This window comes from Magnolia sinica, chromosome 1 (genome assembly GCF_029962835.1).
Source record: "Magnolia sinica isolate HGM2019 chromosome 1, MsV1, whole genome shotgun sequence".
Taxonomy (NCBI): domain Eukaryota; kingdom Viridiplantae; phylum Streptophyta; class Magnoliopsida; order Magnoliales; family Magnoliaceae; genus Magnolia; species Magnolia sinica.
In genome coordinates this window covers 35,653,115-35,667,461 of record NC_080573.1, presented here as the reverse complement: position 1 = coordinate 35,667,461, position 14,347 = coordinate 35,653,115, and the positions used below count along the sequence as shown (strand labels likewise).

Here is a 14,347-nt window from a genome sequence, read left to right as displayed (position 1 = left end):
TAGAAAATCATAAATATCAGCCTAATTTTGAAATGGTGGGCCACCTTTGTGAACCCCACCTTGCTGTATACTTGTATATGAAGGCTAGCCCTATATTTTTCCAAATTTACATAGACCTGGGCCCACTTAAATGGGGTGTAAAAGTCAGGGACAGCAACACTGCTGCAACAGGAAAATAAAAATCTGGAGCTTGCTGTCCATAAATTGCAGGAATTAAATAAAATATTTTTACTATCCTAAAAATTTTAAATTTTTGCATAGAGGTTTCCAACCCATGGTAAGACCTACCTACACAATTTCAGGGCTAAGGGATTCCATTTGGGCATCCAAAAGGGTGGGCCAACATACTGGACTGCTGAAATTTCAGCTGTGCAGTCCAGCAGCATAGTCCCATAAAAACAAAATTTTAAAAATACTTTCTAAGAAGGTGAGCCATATTTATAGGTCCCACCTTATTTTATGCTTGATGAGGGACCTTGGGTCCAGATATCAGGAATTTTGGAGACCCAGAACCCACCCATTGGATGGCCCAAATTTAGGACAGTTATATTCCAGCAATATTTCACCCTGGACAGATTGTATTCCTTAAATTAATTAAAATAATTTTTAGTATCCTGAAATCATGAAAATTTATAGGGAGGTGGTCCACCCATGGTGGGACACATAAAATTTTTTAGGGCCAATGAACTGCTGTACACACCGTGGCAAGGGCCGGACTGGCCCACCACGTTCAGACATCCAGATTAACCAGATTTTCTAGATAGTATGTTTTATTTAAATTAGTTAAAATACTTCTGACAATATAAAAATTATGAAATTTTGTGGAGTTATGGCCCACCTATGGGAGGACCATCCTACAAATTTTTAGGGCCATCGGGACCCTGTACTGACCGCTGTGCGGCCTGTAAATTTGAGTCAGTTTTGGGCCAAATACCCAGGCCCATAGGACTACCCACCATGGGACACCCTTACGTTGGGCTGTTGCTGGGCCTGTATTCCAGCAGCATGGCCCACTTCTAGTGCATGTTGTGCATTACCCTCTCACTTGGTGAGACCCACATTGATGTATATGGGTCATCAGAAAATAAATACTATAAATTAATTTATTTGCTGGACTCTAACAAACCTAGAAAGTGGGTGGGTTGGAAATTCAGCAATGGGCCCAATGTTGTCGCCCCATAAATGTTTGTTTTGGGGTAGCATGGCCCACTAGATTTGAGGAGGATTTAAGTCAGTATCTTACCATTTTAATTTTATTTTTGGGCTTAATTAGTGCATGATTAAAGGCCCATTCCAATTGGATTCTTCTTGGGCTAGTCTTCTAATTAATTAATGGGCCTTATAGCCTTAGTTGGGCTGGAACTTTTGATAGACCTGTTGGACCCTTGGGTCCTATATTTACCATGCCATTGTGATGGGTCATATGGGCCAAATACTCAAGTAGTTAAACCCTTGTTTGCCGACTATAACAAATCCTTACTTGGGCCGAGATGTGAGGCCCAACTTGCTTGTGTTAAATATAAGGATTTCCCATATGTTAGGATAATGGGCTGCCCATTAGGCCCACCACAATGAGTGAACCCATGATCCTTATGGTTGGGGCCAAACCTCACTTGAGGGCCCACTAAATGGCCTATGATTTGGGCTTGGGCGATGGCCCACTAGTCCACACATTACTTAGGCCTTAGATCTTTCATTATATGAGTAGAGGCGGGCTACCTCTTGGAAACTAGTTGAGGTTGGATGTCCTCTTGGGTGATCCTAAGGTAGGCCCATGGGTTTCTCTATGGATGGTTGAAGGCCCACCATAGACCCTAGGCCATTTGTTTAAGGCTCAATGCGTATGTATGTGGAACCTACCTTAACGCATGTTTGGTCTAGGCCATCCAAGCCTTGGATCACCCGATTGTGGATGCACTCTTTGCCTTGGGTTGCTACTGGACTCACAATCCAGTAACAGGCCCACTTGATCTTTTCATAATATATACACACTCTCCATCTGGTGGGGTCCCCCAATGGGTATAGTTGGCCTTCATGAGATTATTTCCACATAGTTAACTAAATTTTGGACCTTAACAGGTCCAGGAAGTCAAACGGGCCAAAAGTTTATCGAAGGGCCTCAAATGAACAATTTTATGGTTAAAACTTTATTTGGCTGTGGAACCCACCATATTGAGAACTTGTGTACGTATTACATGCTTATGTTTTCTTATAATCTTAGGCTTAATTAGTGCATTCTTTTCGGTTACTTTTACTGATCTTATGAGGACCACATCTTAAGATTAGAATTTTGGGACATCCAGTGGGCCCAGAGTGGTCAGGGACGTCCCAGCTTGGCCCAGCCATATATTGGGCTGACTTCCATCATTTTGATGGACTTGTGGGCTGAGATAAGGATAGTATTTGGCCCTTAGTTGCCCACTTAAATTTCTAGTTATTGGGCTGATGTAGTGGGGCCCATTTCATCCAAACTTAAACTTATTTAGTCGTATATTGTGTACGCGGGCTACCCACCAAGTCCAACTCAATGCATGGATTCTATGGCCATTGGGAATTGAGCCTTGGGCCTTAATTCTCCTCTTGGGGCTCATATTTTTTTAAAAAGTGGTATTATATCTTTTTATGGCTTATTATGAGGAATATATGTATATGGTTACCTTTATTTTTATCTTAAATGTACGCCTTGGGCCTTCTATCCATATAATTCATGGTTGATATGCCTTTTTGGGGAATGGTGGTTAAATATCCCCATTATGGACCCCTCTAGACCCGGTTGTATTTAAGAGTAATTGGATACTCATCTTAGACTCTTGCTAGGCTCATTTCTATATTACTTAGACCCATAGTTTGTATGCTTAGTCTCGTGGGCTCTCCCAAGTAAATGGGCCCCCACTAGAGGTGGGATTCCTTATGAATATTGTCTAAACACCTAGTCTTAGTCCCTTCTTAGATAGGAGGAGTGTACTACCTTGTATATCACTGCATAATGCATCTAAACCCATCTTCATGGCCCATGTGCATCATTGTATGCTTGGATGACACTGCATGTGTGGTTATGGCTATGCCATTGGGCATTGCATGATGCCTTTTTGAGGGACATAGTATCCTCTCTTAAGTACGTTAGATGCTTGGAATTGATGCATAGTTGATTATGTGATTCATGCATCTGGCATCGCATAGCATATAAGCCTTATCGCCCTTGCTTCATCAGGGTTGTAGCCTCCACAGATACATCGTAGATGACCATGTTTGGACACCGAAAATGTTACTTGAGCATACCGAGTGCATAGGATGCCCATGGGTGAAAGTTTCAAAACTTCCATGGTACCAAGGATCTGCTGCAATGGCGTAACCGAGTAGAAACTATGAGCGCACGAGGGCCTTACACCGTTAGGCCGCGACTCCCACTATCGTGTAGTCGGTTGGATAGGGGTGTGGCCTTACTCGCCTGATGTAAGAAGGCATTGCTAAGCTGAGTCTTACTAGCTCTTGAATGGGTCCGCTACCTTCAGGCCTTGCTGGTGATTGACTGTCCGTAGGTAGGGTAGTGAGGTCTCTTACGTTCGTTTGACTGTGCGGGGTCTATAGAGCGGCAGTCATCCAATAGTGTAATGGACCCTGGTGATTTTCTTATGATGGAAATGTACTTGATGTGGATTGGATGTGAGCACTGGCATTACTTCACATTGCATTGCATCGGTTGTTTAAGCCTCATATTGTATCGCCTTGACATGACACCCAGTACCCTTTGCATTATAGTACTCATTGCATCATATATCCTTGGTATGACTTCCCGCATTATTGTACTACCTTGGTGTAACTTCTTGCATTCATGACAGCCTTGGTAAGGCTGGTGGTGTTGGCCTTGATCATGTTTCCTTCCTGTATCTCCTATTATTTTTTTGTGCATTATTCTCACACACTTACACCACCCTCTAAGCTTCTATAAGCTTATGCATGATTAATGCGTTCAGGAGATCTTAGGCAGGCATCGTAGTGACAGAGTTTGGATTAGAGCTGAGTTTGAGGACTTAGAGTTGCAGACTTCATTTCTTTCTTCTATTGTCTTATGTATGTCCTTTTAGACCCTATGTAAGCTTGTAAAAGTTTAAATTCTTAGTGGTTTTGGTGATGTGTGCCCTTTGTTATTCTCAAATTTACTCGCTGTGATCTTGGGTATGCTCATATTGGAATGATTATACTATTATGGAAATCCTCCTTGTAGGATCCCAGGATCAGAACCTACCTCAGGAACCGAGAATGGGGTACTACAGAGGTTGTTGCGGCCAGAACCGACCATCGGGTTCCTTATGAGTCTGGTTACCGAGTCTGGGACTTAACAGGTTTGAACTCAGCTACGATCCGAGTTGAGTCGATTCAAGCAAGTCAACTGAGCTAGCTCGGTTCTTGTACACCCCTAACCATTAGTCCTTAGTGACGGCGTCAAAAACTTGTTCACAACCCCAAGTGTATGGTCACGATGTAGTAATAATCTAGGTGAGACCGAGGTCAAATCCACATAGACTAATCTTGTACATTTTTGAAAGTAACTAAAACTAAAACTAGAAGAAGTTGTGAATCTAGTTCTGAAGTAATTGAGAGAGTAATTGTGATTAAAGTAATTAAAACTTGTAAATTTAAAGGTAGGAACTAGGGTGCCAAGGATTCACTTATAGCTTTTCAGGATGCTACCTTGCTTGATTTAGGAAATTAGTTAGAATTGGAGTCATATCCTATCCAACTGGAAGATATATCAATGAACTCAAATCTGAACTTCTATTGCCCTAATACTTAATGGATGAGAGTTATGAAGATTGGAAGTGATTCCATCATCTAACCACTCTTGGGAGACAATGGCAAACAACAGGATATACCAATCCCACAACCAAACATAGAGGAATTTTGAAGGTTAGAAGGGATTATATCACCCAACCATGCCCAAGGGACGATGGTGAATAACAGGATTTACTAACTTCACAGTCTCAGATCAGGAAAAGAAGATACTCAAAGCTATTGTACATCTATTATAATTTAAGTCACAACAAACCATTAAAAACTAAAAGTATTTCTTAAAGATCAAATTAGAATCAAAGAAGTTCAACAAAACATGAATAAAAATAAAGCAAACATCCCAATCACACTACAAGCTTCATCTCTTAGCCCTATATAAGAGGTTTAGCCAACCATAAACATGATTGAACTAAATATCTTAAGAAAAGCATAAAAAACAACTAAGGAAGAAGAAGAAAAACTCTTGGCGACGACTTCTCCACCCTTTTTCTTAACTCCTTAAACCTTAGAAGATACTTAGGAACTCCTATTTATAGTTATGCAACACCCTCTTGCAAACCAACATTGAATTTCAACAAACCGACCTTAGAACCGCCTCAAATTTTCACAATTTATTTGTTGTTTATGTAATCTTAGACTGGTCGAGGACGGCCTTCAACTGGTCAAGGATCGCATGAAATTAAAGTTCATGTTGCTGGAGTTTGAGTCGAGGAATCTTCGACTAGTCGAGCAAAGCCTTAGACTGGTTGAAGGAGGGCTTAGACTAGTCGAAGGAGACAGATTTCTAGGGTTCATTTTCTTCACTTCAAGTCTTTAATTCTCTTCATTCCTCACTTGGTTTTCTTGGATCTTTGGCATGTGAATTCTTCATTTTTAGTTTTCTAAGATCCAACTTTCAGTTTGGTGATTCTCGAGCATTAAATCCATGCTTTTAGCATCCTTCTCAATCCAAGCTCTTAAATTCGCCTTGCATCACAAATATGATTAAAATAGAACATTAAGCATTATCATGTTCATAAAACTAAGTAATAAATGATCGATAATATACAATATTTGACCCTCAACATACAAAAAAAGATCATGTATGGTGAAAAGACTGAAAAAGTTTGAAAAAGAATGAAAAATCTGAAAGAAAAGAGAAAAGATGAAATGACTGAATGAATACAAATGATCGTTGATATAAAATCAAGAATTGGAAAAAGAAGGGAAAAGGGATAAGTTCGGAATCAGTACTTGAGCTTTCAACCAATCTTAAAGTGATGAGCATGTCTAACATTATAAAAGATAGTATTTTTATGAGAAGTTGATTTGCACTAGGCACAATGAAAAACTTGATATGTGAAGTTATTCTTTGAAAGAATTGCTAAAGAGTTTATTTGATTGATTGCTTATGTGATTCGGCTCTAGGTTTTCGAAATGCCACTTACTTGTATTAATTTTACCCATTCATACTTGATTTCGCAAAGGATTGATTTCTGAAAAAGGTTTGAACATTGAGAATTGAATGATTATTTCACGTTTGCTCGAAACTAGCAAAATGCTGGTTGGGGAGTGTGTTGAGTGTCAAATATTGCATATTTTTTCCTATTTATATCTTGGTTTTATAAATATGATACTGCTTAATGGTATATTTTATACATGTTTTTGTTGCATGGTGAATCTGAGAGCTTGGATTGAAAAGAATGCTAAAAGCATGAATTTAAAATGCTCAAGAATCACCAAGCTAAAGGTTGGATCGTAGAAGACCAAAAATGAAGAATTCACATGCTAAAGATCCAAGAAAACCAAGTGAGGGAATGAAGAAAATCAAAGATTTAAAGTGAATTTGTGTAATTGTCGACTAGCCTAAGCCCTCCTTTGACCAATCCATGCTCTGCCTCTACTAGTCAAAGAAACTTCGGATCCAACTCCTGCAACATGAACTTTTAAATTCACTCGATCCTTGACTCGTCAAAGGTGACCTTCGAATTGTCGAAGATTGCCTTTGACTCCTCTAAGGTTACACAGATTTTACGCGGACTGCATAAATTTGAGGCAGTTTTTGGATTTTTCCAACTTGGTGCTAAAGTTGGAGTTTCACAACTATAAATAGGAGTCCTTAGGATGTTCCTAGCCATCTTTTAAGGTTTAAGGAGTATAAAAAAAGTGTAGAGAGCCGGCGCCAACATTTTTTTTCTTCTTCATTAATAGTTTTTATGCCTTTCTTAAGAGATTTTAGTTCAATCATGTATATGGTTGGCTAAACCTCTTAGATCTACAATTGCTTCGAATATCTTCTTTTCTTGATTTAAGAATGTGAAATTAGTAAGTCCCATTGTTCATCATCGTCCCTTAGGCATGGTTGGGTGATGGACTCCTTCCTGATCTTCACAATTCTCTTATGATTGGTTATGAGATCGGTATATCCTATTGTTTGCCATTGTCTCCTGGGCATGGTTGGGTGATGAAATCACTTTCAATCCTCATAACTCTCATCTATTAAGACTAGGTTCATGAGAAGTTCAGAGATTTGACCGTCTCTTCTTTCTCTAACTGGATAAGATAGGAATTTGATTCCAGTTGGATCTCTTGAATCATGCAAGGTGGCCTCCCAATAGCTACTAGTGGATCCTTGGCACCCTAGCTCCCACTTTTAAATCCATAAGTTTTAATTACAAATTCACAATTACTCTTTCAAATAATTTTAGATTTAGTTTTAGATCTTCTTCTAGTTTGGCTTCTAGTTACTTTCAGAATATGCACGAGTTTAGTCCCTGTGGATTCGGCCTCAGTCTTACTGAGATTATTACTACTCCGCGACCCTATACTTGGGGTTGTGAACACCTATCATAATTATCCAGTTGGAAAAAGAGATAGTCGATTCTCTGAACTTCTCATTAATCTAACCTCAATGGAGGAGAATTCTGTAGATTTAGAAGAGATTCCATCACCCAACCATGCCCAGGAGACAATGACAAGTAATAGGATTTAACAATCCCACAATCTCAAATAAGAAAAGAAGATACTCAAAGCTATTGCAGATCTATTGTAATTTGAGTCACAATAAACTATTAAAAATTGAAAATATTCCTTAAAATCAACTAAAAATCAAAGAGGTTCAACAAGAATAAGAATCAAAATAAGAAAAACATTTCAAAAATGCTATAAGCTTCACCTCTTAGCCCTAACTAAGAGGTCTAGCCAACCATAGACATGATTGGATCAAGAATCTTTAAAGAAAGCATTAAGAACTCTTGAGAGGCAGCTCCACCCTTTTGTTCTACTTCTCCAAACCCTATATATCCTTATAAGTCTTTAGGAAAACTATATTTATAACCTTTTCTGCATAAATTCACAAAACCTCCTCAAATTTACACAGTCCGCGTAATGTGTTCGATGACATCGAATAGCCTTCGATGTCATCGAGCGTAAATTGAATTCTGCAATTCACGCTTTTACGCACTGCGTAACTCCTTTCACACTACATAACTCTTCTTATCATCGAACTATGCCTTCGATGTCATCAAACAGTGTTCGATCAATCGAGAATGTGTCCAGAGAGTTCTAGCGAGTTACTCAAAAAATCCACAAAAAGATCGATGTCATCGAACTACTTTCAATGTCATTGAGCATGTCTTCAAGCCATTGAATAGGTCTTCGAGCCATCGAGAAATGTATCCAATTTGTCCAGCGACCAACTCGATTTTCATGTAATTCTTTGATGTCATCGAACACTAGCTTCGACGTCCTCAAACCGTAATCGATGACATAGACGGTGAAGTAAATTTCTGCAATTTTTTATTTCGACTTCCTTCTTTGTCCACTGGGTTTTCTTGAATCTTGAGGTCTTGAAATCTTCAATCTTTGTCTCTAAAGATCCATTCCTTGCCTTGGTGATTCTTGAGCATCAAATCTATGCTTTTAACAATCAGAAATTTTAGCACAACTCATGGAAAGTAATTTGAAGTGTCTTGTGACTTAGATTAACATGGTATTCGAACTTCTTCTTAATCAATTGACTGCATGAACTATAAGTGATAGATTACTTAGTTGATCAAATTCCAACAATTTAAAATTTAATCTCTTATCTCATCATACTCAAATCATTCTTAAGTGCATAAATTATCATTTCCAAAAAGATTTCAATTCGAAACATTGAAATTTTCAAAAAAAAAAATTGCTCAAAACTAAGAAAGCGCTGATTAGTTTACCTAATCCACACCCCCTAACCTAAAATCTATAATGTCCTCAATGTAAAAGAAAAAGCATGTAATGTAAAATAGGCAATGAAAATAAAAGAGAAGTAATGGAAAGGTAATACCTGAAGAAGGAATTTTGAGGCTTTGCCAAAGATCTCAATGTGAAGATGGGTTAACACAAAGACTAAACAAACGGAAAGCAAACTATCATAATCCTAAATTTTATGAAAGTAATAAATCTAATTACACCTCCATTAGACTAGGAGGACGATCCTAGTAAACGGGATCAATCAGAGGTATGGACATGTCCTCTGAGTCAAATTTCTCAACAAATGGCTTTAACTGATGTCCATTCACTTTGAAAGCATTGCCATTCGTTAGATTTTTTATCTCCATGGCCCTATGAGGATAGACATTACTAACTGTGAAAGGGCCGGTCCAACTAGATTGGAGTTTACTTGAAAAAAGATGTAAACGAGAATTGTACAAAAGGACTTTCTGACCGGTCAAGAATGATTTTCGAAGGATGTTCTTATTATGGAACACCTTTATCCTATCCTTATAAATTCTCAAGTTATCATATGCATTAATCTGGATTTCCTTGAGTTCATTTAATTGAAGTTTGCACAGCGAGCTAGTGTTTTCCAAATTAAAGTTCAGATTTTTAATAGCCTAGTAGGCTCTATGTTCCAACTCCGTAGGCAAGTGGCAAGCTTTTCCATAGACAAGCCTAAAGGGAGACATTCCTATAGGTGTCCTAAAGGCAGTACGGTAGGCCCATAAAGCATCGGTTAAGCGGATTGACCAATCTTTGCGGTCAGGGTTAACCATTTTCTCTAAAATATGTTTAATTTTCCTATTTGAAATCTCAGTTTGTCCACTTGTTTGCGGATGTTATGGAGTGCTCAACTTATGAGAGATGTCGTATTTCTTCATTAAGTTTGCAAACAGCCTATTACAAAAATGTGAACCTCTATCACTAATGATGGCTCGAGGTGTTCTGAACTGGGAAAGGATGTTTTCTTTCAAGAATTTAATGACCGTTTGATGGTCATTGTTCCAGCATGGGATCGCTTCGACCCACTTAGTGACATAGTCTACTGCTAGCAAAATGTACAAATTCCTAATGGATTGGGGGAATGGCCCCATGAAATCGATGCCCCAGCAATCAAATCCTTCAATCATTAGAATGACATCAGAATTCGACAGGACAATGCTCCTAATTTCTGACAGCGCTCACAAGCTTTGCAAAACTCATGAGTGTCCTTGAACATAGTGGGTCAATAAAAATTGCACTGCAGAATTTTGGCTGTGGTCTTAGTAGCAGAAAAGTGACCACCACAGGCCTGAGAATGACAAAAGGAGATGACACTTTAGTGTTCATTGTCTAGCACACGTCTCCTTAAAATTTGGTCTAGGCAATATTTGAATAAATATGGGTCATCCCAGAAAATTTTGCATACCTCGGTGATTTTTTTTTCTTATCTTGTGTAGTCCAATGAGTTAACGTGAAACTAGTAGCAAGATACTTTGCAATGTTAGCAAACCAAGGTAGGTGGGAGAGTTTAAATAGTTGTTCATTAGGGAACATGTTGTTCATAGGTGTTGTCTCAAGGGAATCAGGGAGATCAAGTCTTGAAAGATAGCTAGCTACTGGGTTCTCTACTCCCCTTTTATCTCATATTTTCAAATCAAATTCCTGGAGTTGGAGGATTCATATTATCAAGAGGGGCTTGGCATCATTCTTAGAAAGAAGGTACTTCAGCACTACATGATCTATGTAGATGATGATCTTGGATCCAATTAAATAGGACCTAAATTTGTCCAAAGCAATCACTACGGCTAAGAGTTCCTTCTCCGTAGTAGAGTAGTTCATTTGGGCAGAATTTAGAGTTCTGCTTGCATAGTAAATAATGTAGGGCCTCTTCTCTTTTCTCTAGCCTAACACTAACCCAATAGTCGAATGCATCGCACATGATTTCAAATGGGATGTTCCAATCAGTTGGCTGCATGATGAGTGCAGTACTTAACATGCCCTTGAGCTTAATAAAAGCTTCATGACATTGCATGATGGGTATAGTAGTTAACATGTGTCCAAAGAGTTCCAGCGAGTTGCTCCAAAAATCCACGAAAAGATCGATGTCATCGAACTGCTTTCGATGTCATCAAGCATGTCTTCGAGCCATCGAGAAATGTATCCAATTTGTCCAGCAACCAACTCGATTTTCATGTAATTCTTCGATATCATCGAACACTGGCTTCGATGTCATCAAACCATAATCGATGACATAGACGGTGAAGTGAATTTCTGCACTTTGTTCTTTCAACTTCCTTCTTTCTCCACTTGGTTTTCGTGAATATCGAGGTCTTGAAATCTTCAATCTTTGTCTCCTAAGATCCATTCCTTGCCTTGGTGATTCTTGAGCATCAAATCCATGCTTTTAACATTCTTTTCAATCCAAGTTCTTAAACTCACCTTGTAAGATAAAAATGTATAAAATATACAATTAAGCATTATCATGTTCATAATACCAAGACATAAATGGGGAAAAATATGCAATATTTGCCACTTAACACATACCTTAAAAAAGGGGTGCGATAGGTAACCCGTCATCCACCATCTCAATGTCTATAACAAATGATATTGAAAAAGGTGAGCTTAATAGTTCGAGAGGGGGGTGGGTGAATAAGACTATGCCAAATAAAAACTTAAAGAACTAAAATAATAAATAAATAAGAATAAATTACAGATCTCAATAACACTAGTATTGAAAAGTTGATTCGAACTTACTTCCTAGGACAACCTTACACCAAAAACAAAGTTTTAGGTAGGACATCCTATTTTCATGAACGTTTGTAAGGATCAAGACTTCAAACCAAGCAAGAGATAATAAACCTATCTATTATAGCCATCCACAAGTGATGAAATAAAGAGTTACAACCATTCACCACAGATACAAAAATTAAACATTGACCACAACACAAGGAGTTATAGTGGTTTGGTGTGTACACCGGCTGTTTTCAAATAGCCACACCTACTCCACTCCCAATAATCATAACCCATGTGATATTAGCGTTCACTAAAAATAGTGTTTTCACAAGTTCACCTTCAAACGTTATACAGTTGTGATTTTAAAGGGCTATTACAAACAAAAACCCCACACCGAGATTTTCTAGCTATCCCAGTCATAACCAACACATGAGATTTTCTAGCTATCTCAGAGAAACAAAAATACAAAGAATAGAATTATACGTATCTTCTCTTTGAAGACATTTTTGATGTAGCCGGTAGAACCGCTTCACTTGAAGTAAAATGTTCAATGTCCATTAACACAAATAAGGGTTCGAGGTTCTAGATTGATTTTAAATTAATTCAAACCAAAGGCTACTTGTTTGAATTTCTTAAGATCTCAAAGAAGAGTAATTACTCTATTTAAAGAATAAGATTCATGAAAAGAGATCAAGGAATTAAAATAAAAATTTATATAAACAAAATATTAAAATATCGTGCAATTGCTTAAAGATAGTGGGGACTTCTCTCTTTCTTAGTGAAGGATTTTTCTAGCTTGGATGAGTAATTTCAGGATGAGAGAAGGCCTTTATTTATAGTTAGAAATGATGTTGCTTCAACTCGTCTAAGGTCTCCTTCGACTCATCTAAGATCTAACAAAATTTCAAATTTTGGGCGCGATCGGATAAAACTGTTCTTCGACTAGTTGAAGGCCCTGCTCGAATAGTCGAGCATGGGCTACAACTACTCGAAAGTGTCGAATTTTAGTTGCTAGACTTCGAATTGAGCAACCCTCGACTGGTCACCAGAAATATCCATTTTTAGATTTTAAACTTGGACTGGTCGAAGATTATCTTAGACTGGTCAAGCCACAACTTAGACTAGTCGTACCAAGGCCTAGACTAGTCGAACTTAAGCTTAACTAAAGTATAAAAGCACATATGGCTTTAAAAGCACCTAAGTCTAAGGTCTTTCTAAGGTCTATTATACCTAAGAAGACTATACATTGAAGTGTAAAGCTTGAATCTTCATTAAACCATAGTTGATCTTATACTCGAAGTGTAGTCGAAGGTGGAGCTTGATCTTCTACTATAACTGTAGTAGAACTTGAACTCATTTTATCTTGAACTTTCCAACATCATAACTTGTACTTAAGCTTGCATTTTCCAACTTCATGACTTATATTTGAAAGTGAACTTTCCATCTTGATTTACTTAAAGGTGAGCTTTCCATCTTGATTCACTTGAAGGTGAACCATATCATAAGTTGTTTTGTCTCATCAAAATTTGACAAAAAAAAGTGTGGCTAACACTTACGGATATGATGGAGGGTGTTTTGATGATAGTTTCTTCCATAAATTGAATGTTAATAGATAGATTATCGGAAGAAACTTCATTTGTGGATGCGTACATCCCTTGCGCAATGAATCGTTAAGTCGCACCGCCCCATATTAGAATTTTCTCCCATCCTACCTTGGAGAGAAAATTAAATAAACCATATTAAGTGATTTGATCAAGATTAATTAATCACTCAATAATGATGCTTCAAGAGTGGAAATTTCATTTCAAGGAATGGAGTGGGCTGAGGAACTAGAATGCAATCTATGAATGGTATGGACTGCACAACTTAAGGAATAGAGTGTGATGAAGAACCGGAATGCGGTTTACAAATGGTATGTCTAATCCGATGTTCTATGGAAGAAAATGAACAAAGAATAACAAAGTTGGTGATGGGTTTGAGTAGATCAGATTTTTAAAGTAACTCCACCAAAATGAAGGTTTTAGATTCAAAGAAATTGAAAGATTCACCAATAAAGCACAACTAAGAACTTAAATCTAGAAGGAAATAGCAAATAAACCACTTACAAGGAGGCTAGAGAGATGAGTGGCCGAAGAAAGCACCAGCGAGCCAAAGAAGTGGAAATGAGCAATTTTGGGGTTTTCTCCCTTTTTGTTCAATCCGCGCCCGATTCGACTAGCTCGGGTGGGTGCTCGGCTAGCCGTACTGGTCGATATGCTATGGGCTGGCCGAATAATCCCTAAAATTTTTATTTATTATTATTTTATTATTTCTCTTTTTGTGCAAATATATATATATATATATAAGAAAACAAAAAAAATAATAAATAAATTGTAATAAAGGAAGATTAATTAAGTAATACAACATAATCCAATATCATTTTTTAATTGGAGAATGTGACATTGTCTAGCGGTTTTGTTAGAATGTCTGCAAGTTGTTTCTCAATATTAATGTATTCTAAATGAAAGTCTTGTTTTCAACCAATTCATGAATATAATGATATCGTTGTTGGTGCACAAAAAATGCTGTAGAAATAGATGACCCAATCCCTATTTTGCAGAAATAGACT

General features: G+C 37.8%; 1 long non-coding RNA gene across 1 annotated transcript in view; it reads right to left on the bottom strand.

Moving 5' to 3' along the window:
• Positions 1-11,419: 11,419 nt before the first annotated feature.
• Positions 11,420-14,347, bottom strand: part of LOC131245618 (uncharacterized) — a 52,970-nt gene continuing 50,042 nt past the window's right edge. The window contains exon 5 of the long non-coding RNA XR_009170926.1: positions 11,420-11,445. This is a non-coding gene — a long non-coding RNA (uncharacterized LOC131245618). The remainder of the gene's footprint in view (positions 11,446-14,347) is intronic.